The sequence below is a fragment of the Rhagoletis pomonella genome, unplaced genomic scaffold (genome assembly GCF_013731165.1).
Source record: "Rhagoletis pomonella isolate Grant_MI unplaced genomic scaffold, Rhpom_1.0 Rhpom_scaffold_00002, whole genome shotgun sequence".
Classification (NCBI taxonomy): domain Eukaryota; kingdom Metazoa; phylum Arthropoda; class Insecta; order Diptera; family Tephritidae; genus Rhagoletis; species Rhagoletis pomonella.
Window position 1 is genome coordinate 47,411,981 of NW_023458556.1, and position 7,550 is coordinate 47,419,530.

The window sequence follows — 7,550 nt, forward strand, 5'->3', positions numbered from 1 at the left end:
GTGAGCGAAAAATATAAATTTTTACAAACTGTAACCCCCTAAGCATTACCTTAGGTCAGTTCGACACTGATTCATCCTGGTACGTTTGGGTTACATCCGCACAATTTTTTCTACACAAACCTACATAGAAGCAGTTGCTACTTGCAGAGTAGTAAACAGCATCTACAATTTATTTTATTTAGTTAGCAAGCACTAAAAGGCGTCGAGGCGTCATGCATGTATGTATGCAGTTCAGAAAATTGAGTATACAAACTTCATTTTGTCAGCATTTGTCTGCTTATTTTTTTGTTTGCTCCCGCGCATCTGGTCACAGCAAAGTAATTAAATGGCGTACTACTACAGTACAGGTGACGTCGACAATTGGTGCAGCGGAGACATGCAATACGTGCCACATATAAAACCGTTATGAAAATACATAAAAGTCAGGGCAAAGCCAAAAGAATTCGGTTGAGGATGGCTTGAGCGAGAACGGAAATGCGACAACAAGCTGCGTGGACGTGTGAAAATTAACTACCAACTTGGCAGTGGCTTGGACATTTATATGTACTAAAGGACATGACAGCAATGGCGTGGCGAAGGAAACTGAAGTGGCCACTGAACGATGGTATTAAGTACGCCACTGAGGAATGCTACATAGCAGAGTAGTGTGTATTTGTTAGGAAATGTATTAGATACGCGCGATGACGTGACTATTACAAGTGTATATATATATGTACGTGTATATTCACGTCATATGTATATACATATGTACGTATCGTAAACTCTTTAATGCTGAAATCGAAACTGTACTCAAGTGGCTTGAAGAGGAATATTTAATTTAATTTTTCGGGGATTTATATCAGTGCAGATTAAGTTATGCAATTTATATAACTAATGGGGAAAGTGCGTGGCTTATAAAATATATATACATATATATGCACGAAAGTTGATTGAGTAGCGAAAGTGATACATGTAGTTAGAATGAAAAATTAAAGCTAACAGAGACAAACTTTTATTTTGGAAAGACCACGAAGCGACCAACAACTTTAAACTGCTAATGGCATAGATTTTAGACCTCTTTAATATGTACATAGAGCTGTGGTCAAATATTTAGCACCAAAATTCAAAATGACCTTGTTTGCAATTTATGGTTGTTTATTTATTTTTTAACGAATTTTAGAAAAATGTAATTAATCTATAACAATTTTCCTTTAAAATGCAATTAATCTATAACAGAAACTTCAAAAAATTGTCAAAAAATATTAAAACTTTTTTATCAGAATTTGTAGAAAACTTTCAGGTACGCAATTTTGTAGCCCACTCAGTTTTAATTTCACAACGTGCAAGTTTCAAGTCACCGAAAATTACCGTTGATTTTTATATATTTTTTTTTGTTGTTGAGGGTGTTGCGCATTTTCTTCCTTATAACGCATGATCAAATGCAAATGCGCTGTAACCACCTAAGCGATTTTGGCCGAGGTCAACAAAGCGCGCCAGTCGTTTCTCTTCTGTGCCAACTGACGCCAAGTGAAGTCAAGCCCTTCTCAACGTGGTTTTCCATTGCAGTGAGGTCCTTCCTCTACCACCCATGGGATCCGAGTTGGATACTTTCAGAGCTGGAGCGTCGGTGTCCATTCGAGCGACATGGCCAAGCCAGCGGAACCGCTGTATTTTAATTTGCTGTGCTATGTACATGTCGTTGCTAAGCTCATACAGCTCATCATTCTATCGTCTGCGGTACTTGCCGTCGGCCGTAAATCTTCCGCAAAATCTTTCTCTCGAATACTCCAAGAGCCGCCTCATCGGATGTTGTCATTGTTCTTGCTTCCCCTCGTAAATAGCTAATTTTAAAATATTTTAGTTCACTAATTTTTATGCCCTCTGCTAATACTATACTTCAGCTGTATATTTCATTAATCCAAAATTTTAAGAGAGACTGCAATTAATTTAAGAAAAATAAAAATAATATAAAGAAGGCAATCTGCGAAGAACTTCCGTTTATTTATTATTTAAGTATTTACAATTTATTTATATATGCGACGTTTCATGCCAAGTGAGTTGCGTCGTTGTCAAAAACTCAGAACTTTGCAAGAAGTCTTTTATAGCCTTAACTTTCTCATATGTGCATTTAGTTTAAAAAAAGTTACCTTTTAAAAAACTCAATATGGTGTACCAATAATGGCGTTTAAACTAACTGTAAATTAGATTTTGACTCACAACTTTTGTGCCTCTAGAGTACCCAACATTAAAATACAAAAAAGGTGTTTTTTTCGTCCTTGCGGTTGCTGATTACGAATATTAGATCTACCATTTATAAAGGAAAAGTTAATACCGAACTTACGTATGTACAAGGCGTATGAGTCACTCAGATGAGATGAGATTGTTACTCATACGCCATGTACGTATGATCGATTTAGACTTTTTTTCCGATAAATGTTAGATCTAATATAGATCCGCCTTTTGAAATTCTAAAATCCAAATCCAGATCAGTAATCAGCGACCAAAAAGTCCCAAAGTACTAAGTTCGAAGTATATAAGACGAAATTTTGAAATTTCGTCCACCATATTCGATCCGCCATTTTTAATTTTTAAAATTAGATTCCATACTCCTAATTGACAACCACAAAAACAGAAGAACTGCTTTCATTTTTTCTTCTTTAGTCTTGGTTATTCCAGAGGTACAAAGTTGTAAGGAAAAATATAATTCACAGTTAGTTTCGACGTCATAGTTGAGATGCCACATTGATTTTTTCAAAACCCCGAATTTTTTCTTAACTAAATACACATAGTATGAAGACGTTTAGGCTTGTTGCAAATCCTAAATTTTGGACACTGAGGTGGTTTAATTGGCATGACACATCCCATATACATATGTATGTATGTGTTTGTGTGTTCATTAGGGTGGTCCAAAAAAATGCATGTGAAAAAGTGAAGTCGGAATTTTAATGCTCTCACCCCCTTGGATTGTTACCCTGTCGAAAAAACTTTAGAAATGTGTTTTTTTTTTTAATAATTTGAAATAAAGCAAAAACAAATGAAATAAAAACAAATATTTAGAGGTCGGTCAAAGCGCTCAAAGTTTTCCATGTATTTTATGTGGGAAAAAACAATATCTCGTATAAATGGTATAGAATTCTTGAAAGCCAATATCCTTCGATTCTCCTCAGGAGACTTCCAGTAACAATACCCAATTGTTAATTTAACAATTTTATATTTTTGCAATTTTTTATGGGACCCTTAATAACCTACCAAATTTAATGGGGCGACCAACAAAAGTCGTTAGTATTAAAAAATAGTTTGACCGACCTTAAATAATTTTTGTTTTTGAAATTAAGAAAAAGGTAAAATTTTTTTTCGGTATAGAACAATCCTTAGGGTGAGAGCATTGAAATTCCGACTTTACGTTATCTCGAAAAACATTACGAATAATTAAAAAAAAAATTGGTTGAGTCAGTGTATATACATTCGTACTACATACGTATGTATGTGGTTACATATAACCTCAATGAAGCTGTTTTACATCAAGATAAATTTATAAAGCTAACAAAAGTACAATTTTCTTGATTGAGTTCCCACAAATTGAGATTTGTTCCCTTTTTATTATGGCTGCATTTGCTGGTCACTTTTGTTTAGCGACACACCTTGTGCTTTTTAGTGGCAGCAAGTGCTCCTTTCAGATTTTAGACATTGCCCTTCAAATGCTTATGTTCTTTATGTACAATTATGCAGAGAAATATATAAATTATCATGAATCCATCTTGAAATGGTAATGTTTTCGCATTCGCAAGTAAAAATATATACGAGTACATATACATGTATGCATGTTCGTAGAAAAGAAACAGTGTCATAATCTGATTACAGAGTTTGTGTGTACAATGGGATTCAAAAGAATACGAAATGGAAGCTCTGATTTGAATAAATATTTTTTACTTTTTTCGTGCGATAAGGAAGAATCTGCCAATGAATTAAGGTAAATTACATTTCCAAATAAAATTATTACGAAGCTGCTTAACCGCCTAAAATGCTGCTACACGTTTTTGTACTTGCTTCGTTCACGTTTGTTTTTTCTTTTTATTCTACATTCACTTACCTTCACTTTGCTACTTTGGAGACAATTTGAGCAAAACTTAACATATTTGCATAATTAAATTTTGATTGAATTTCTAACAAATATAAATTTTGTTGTTGTTATTTTTGTAGCTGAGTAATACCTTTGCTTTTTTTGTTTTGTTTTGTTTTGTTTTGTTTGTTGTTATGATATTTTTCCATAATTCACTTAGAAACGAACGTAGCAAATCCAATTACGCGTCATTGGCGTGGACTTCGTTGTAACAAACACGTTTCATAGACGAGGCCGTGGCCAGTTATAAACAGCAACAGAAAAACAGAGCCTGACCTATTAAATTATGTCATTCATGCAGAATTTTCTTTAAAATCCATTTTAAATTTTCAGTCTTCAGTCTTTCTCGTTCAACTTGACAATTGTGCATTTATTTGTAGTGATTACCTGCAGTCATTGCTATTAAATTTTTTAATTTTTTCTTTTCTGAGATTTCAATTGCAAAATATTTTCTGCTTATTTCTATGATGCTGTACTAAAATTTTATTTCTGCACAATCGACGGATTTTATTTTATTTTTAAAGAGCTTATGCATCGGCACTTTTGGCGCTGCATCAAATTTTTAGCACTTTCTTGAAGCAATAAAAAATTTGATTGCGTAGTTCTTTTTACGGATTTCTCTCGCTATTGATAAATTGCAGTAAAATTTGCACAGTCTACGCAAGCAATCCTTTTTTATTGCTAAATAGTTAGAAGGAATGGGAGTTCCGGTATATACATACATACATATAAATAAGTATGAAAACATGATTACGTACATACATAGTAGGATATGCTACCTATTGAAAAGTGGCAAAGCATATATTTTCGAAATGGGCTTCGTGACAAGGAACGGACGGCAATATCAGGTAGTGACTAAAAACGAAACGACTCCATAAAAGCATAAAATCTTAACGACACTGGTGAGAGGAAACGAAATAAGATAATAGAAAAATATATATTTTTAAAGCAAGCTTTCTAAGCATAAACCAAATCGGACCATAAATATGGGGTTTCCAAAGGCTAAATATTGATTAGGTAATTCCAGGACATACATACATACAAACATACAAGTGAAGTTAAATAAAAGCTTGTAAAACCGTGAGAAAGGAAGATGAAGCGATAAAGATAAAGATGGCTACAAAGAACAAGATAAAGACGAAGAGGAATAAAGATAAATATAAGTAGTTTTTAAGCAAAAATCAAAACCGACTTCAATTCTGATATATAAAAAATATATATATATATATTTCATGATTCAATGATCGGATCTAAGCCAGAGTAGTATGGGACCACCTCTGAGACACTACCTTTACTTTGCAAACAGAATTAGCGAAATCGGTTAAGGTGGTCGAAAGTTATGCGGTAACATACATAAAAAATAAAAAGATTTTCCAACGAACTGATAACCTCCTCCTTTTTTGGAAGTTGGTTAATAAATACAAAGATAAATTTGAAGATAAAGAGAAACACGAACACAAAGCCAAACACAAAGCCTGAGAAAAACACAGCTGCAACGACGAACACAAAGACAATGCCAGTGTCAAAGATAACATGGAAATTTTGTATTAGGTATGTAGCTGCCAGTCTTTCGACACTTTACGATAATTGAAATACAGGCAAAATAAATTGAAAAGTTTCGGGTATTCTGGCACGAAAGTCTTAAAGCTCAGTTATAGCAAGACTTAGACTTGACTTGACTTGAATATTGTACAACTTCACTTAGAAGCTTGGAGAACTATAGATTTTTTTTATTTGTAAGTTAGATTTCTAAGTGCAAAGAGAGCCATGAGAAAATCCTGCAGCCATTCCATTTTTTAATAAAAGTTCCTACAAATATGTCACACAAATACAATTTTTTGTATAAAAGAAATTCACCTGGGTAATCCCAAATAAAGACAGAAAATAAAATAAAACCCAATTTTATTAGCGTAAATACATACATTTATTTTAATGGTAATTTTGTATAAATTTTGGTGTAAAAACAAATGAAACGTTTACAATTTCACGTGTACAAATACAAGTGCTGAGAATGAAAACAAAGAGAAAATGTAATATGTGACACGCGGAGTAATCGCGTCTAAGATTCTAGGTAACTAAAGTCAAGCCTAAGTCTGGCATAACCCAGCTTTTACAAAAAAAGCTCCCTTGTAACTTTTTTTTTTGGTGAAAAACTCTTTTGAGAGAAAGCACTTGAGTATTTCCAAATAAGTGATGATCAAAACAGCGCCCGCGCGCACAAAGCTTTTTTTTAAGCATTCTGTACATTTTGTATGGACGCGCACAGAGTAAAAGCTCTCTCTGAGCATCACTGTCCCAAATGGAGATTTATTTTTGTTGGCGCTACTCTAATAGCTTGTTTCATTATACCCGAGCGCACTTGTGCACAAGGGTATATTAATTTTGTTGACATAACGGTTGTTTGTAACAGCTAAAACGAATCGAGATAGATATAGACAAATGTATACATAAATGATCAGGATGAAAAAAGAAATCCACTAAGCCATGTCTGTCTGTCCGTCCGTCCGTGTACACGATAACTCAAGCAAAAATTGAGATATCTCAACGAAATTTGGTACGTGGGTTTCCCTTAATCCAAGGTAGGTTGGTATTAAAAATGGGCGAAATCGGACTGTAACCACGCCCACTTCCCATATAACGGTAATTTCCAGAAATACGAAAACTGCGATATTTTAGTAACTACTGAAGATAATTCACTCAAAATTGATATTTACAATAATTTTTAGACGAAAAATAAGAAAATTATAAATTTTTGGAAAATGGGCGTAGCCACGCCCACTTATGGTTACATGTGTATATCTTGGTAACCGCTGCACCAATTTCTTCCAAACTTGGCACAGTTGTTGGCCTTGGTACACCATATCAAATGGCCGAAAATCTTTTAATTCGGACAATAACCACGCCCACATCCCATATAACGGTAATTTAGAGAAATACAAAATCTTCGATAAATCAGTAAATATTGAAGTTAATTTATTCAAAATTGATGCTTGCAAAAAATTTGGAAAATGGGCGGGACACCGCCCACTTATGATCACATATATGTATATCGGTAACCGTTCTACCAATTTGTACCAAACTCGGTGTGGTTATTGTGCTTGCCACATGAAAGCAAAGCGTTGAAAATTATTGAAATCGGACTAAAATTACGGCCGCTTTTCATATAACGGTAAATTTCAGAAATGCTAGAAACTTCAATATTTCGAAATTGAAGGACGCCAATTTACTCAAAATTGATACACCCCGGCTTACCATCTAGCGGTAGGTTTCGGAAAGGTGAAGAAACATATATTTAATACTTGCGCCGGGTATTTAATGTTCGGCTCCGCCCGAACTTAGACTTTCTTACTTGTTTTTAATTAATTTTATTGTTACATTTAAAAATATGCATATAATTTACTTCATTTATTTATTTTTTCATAGAATTTTTTTTTTTTTAATTTGAAGACTA

At 33.8% G+C, this 7,550-nt stretch overlaps 1 protein-coding gene across 1 annotated transcript in view; it reads left to right on the plus strand.

Moving 5' to 3' along the window:
- The window catches only part of LOC118733735, a gene marked incomplete in the record, with an annotated part of 802,810 nt that overhangs the window by 111,217 nt on the left and 684,043 nt on the right, over window positions 1-7,550 (plus strand).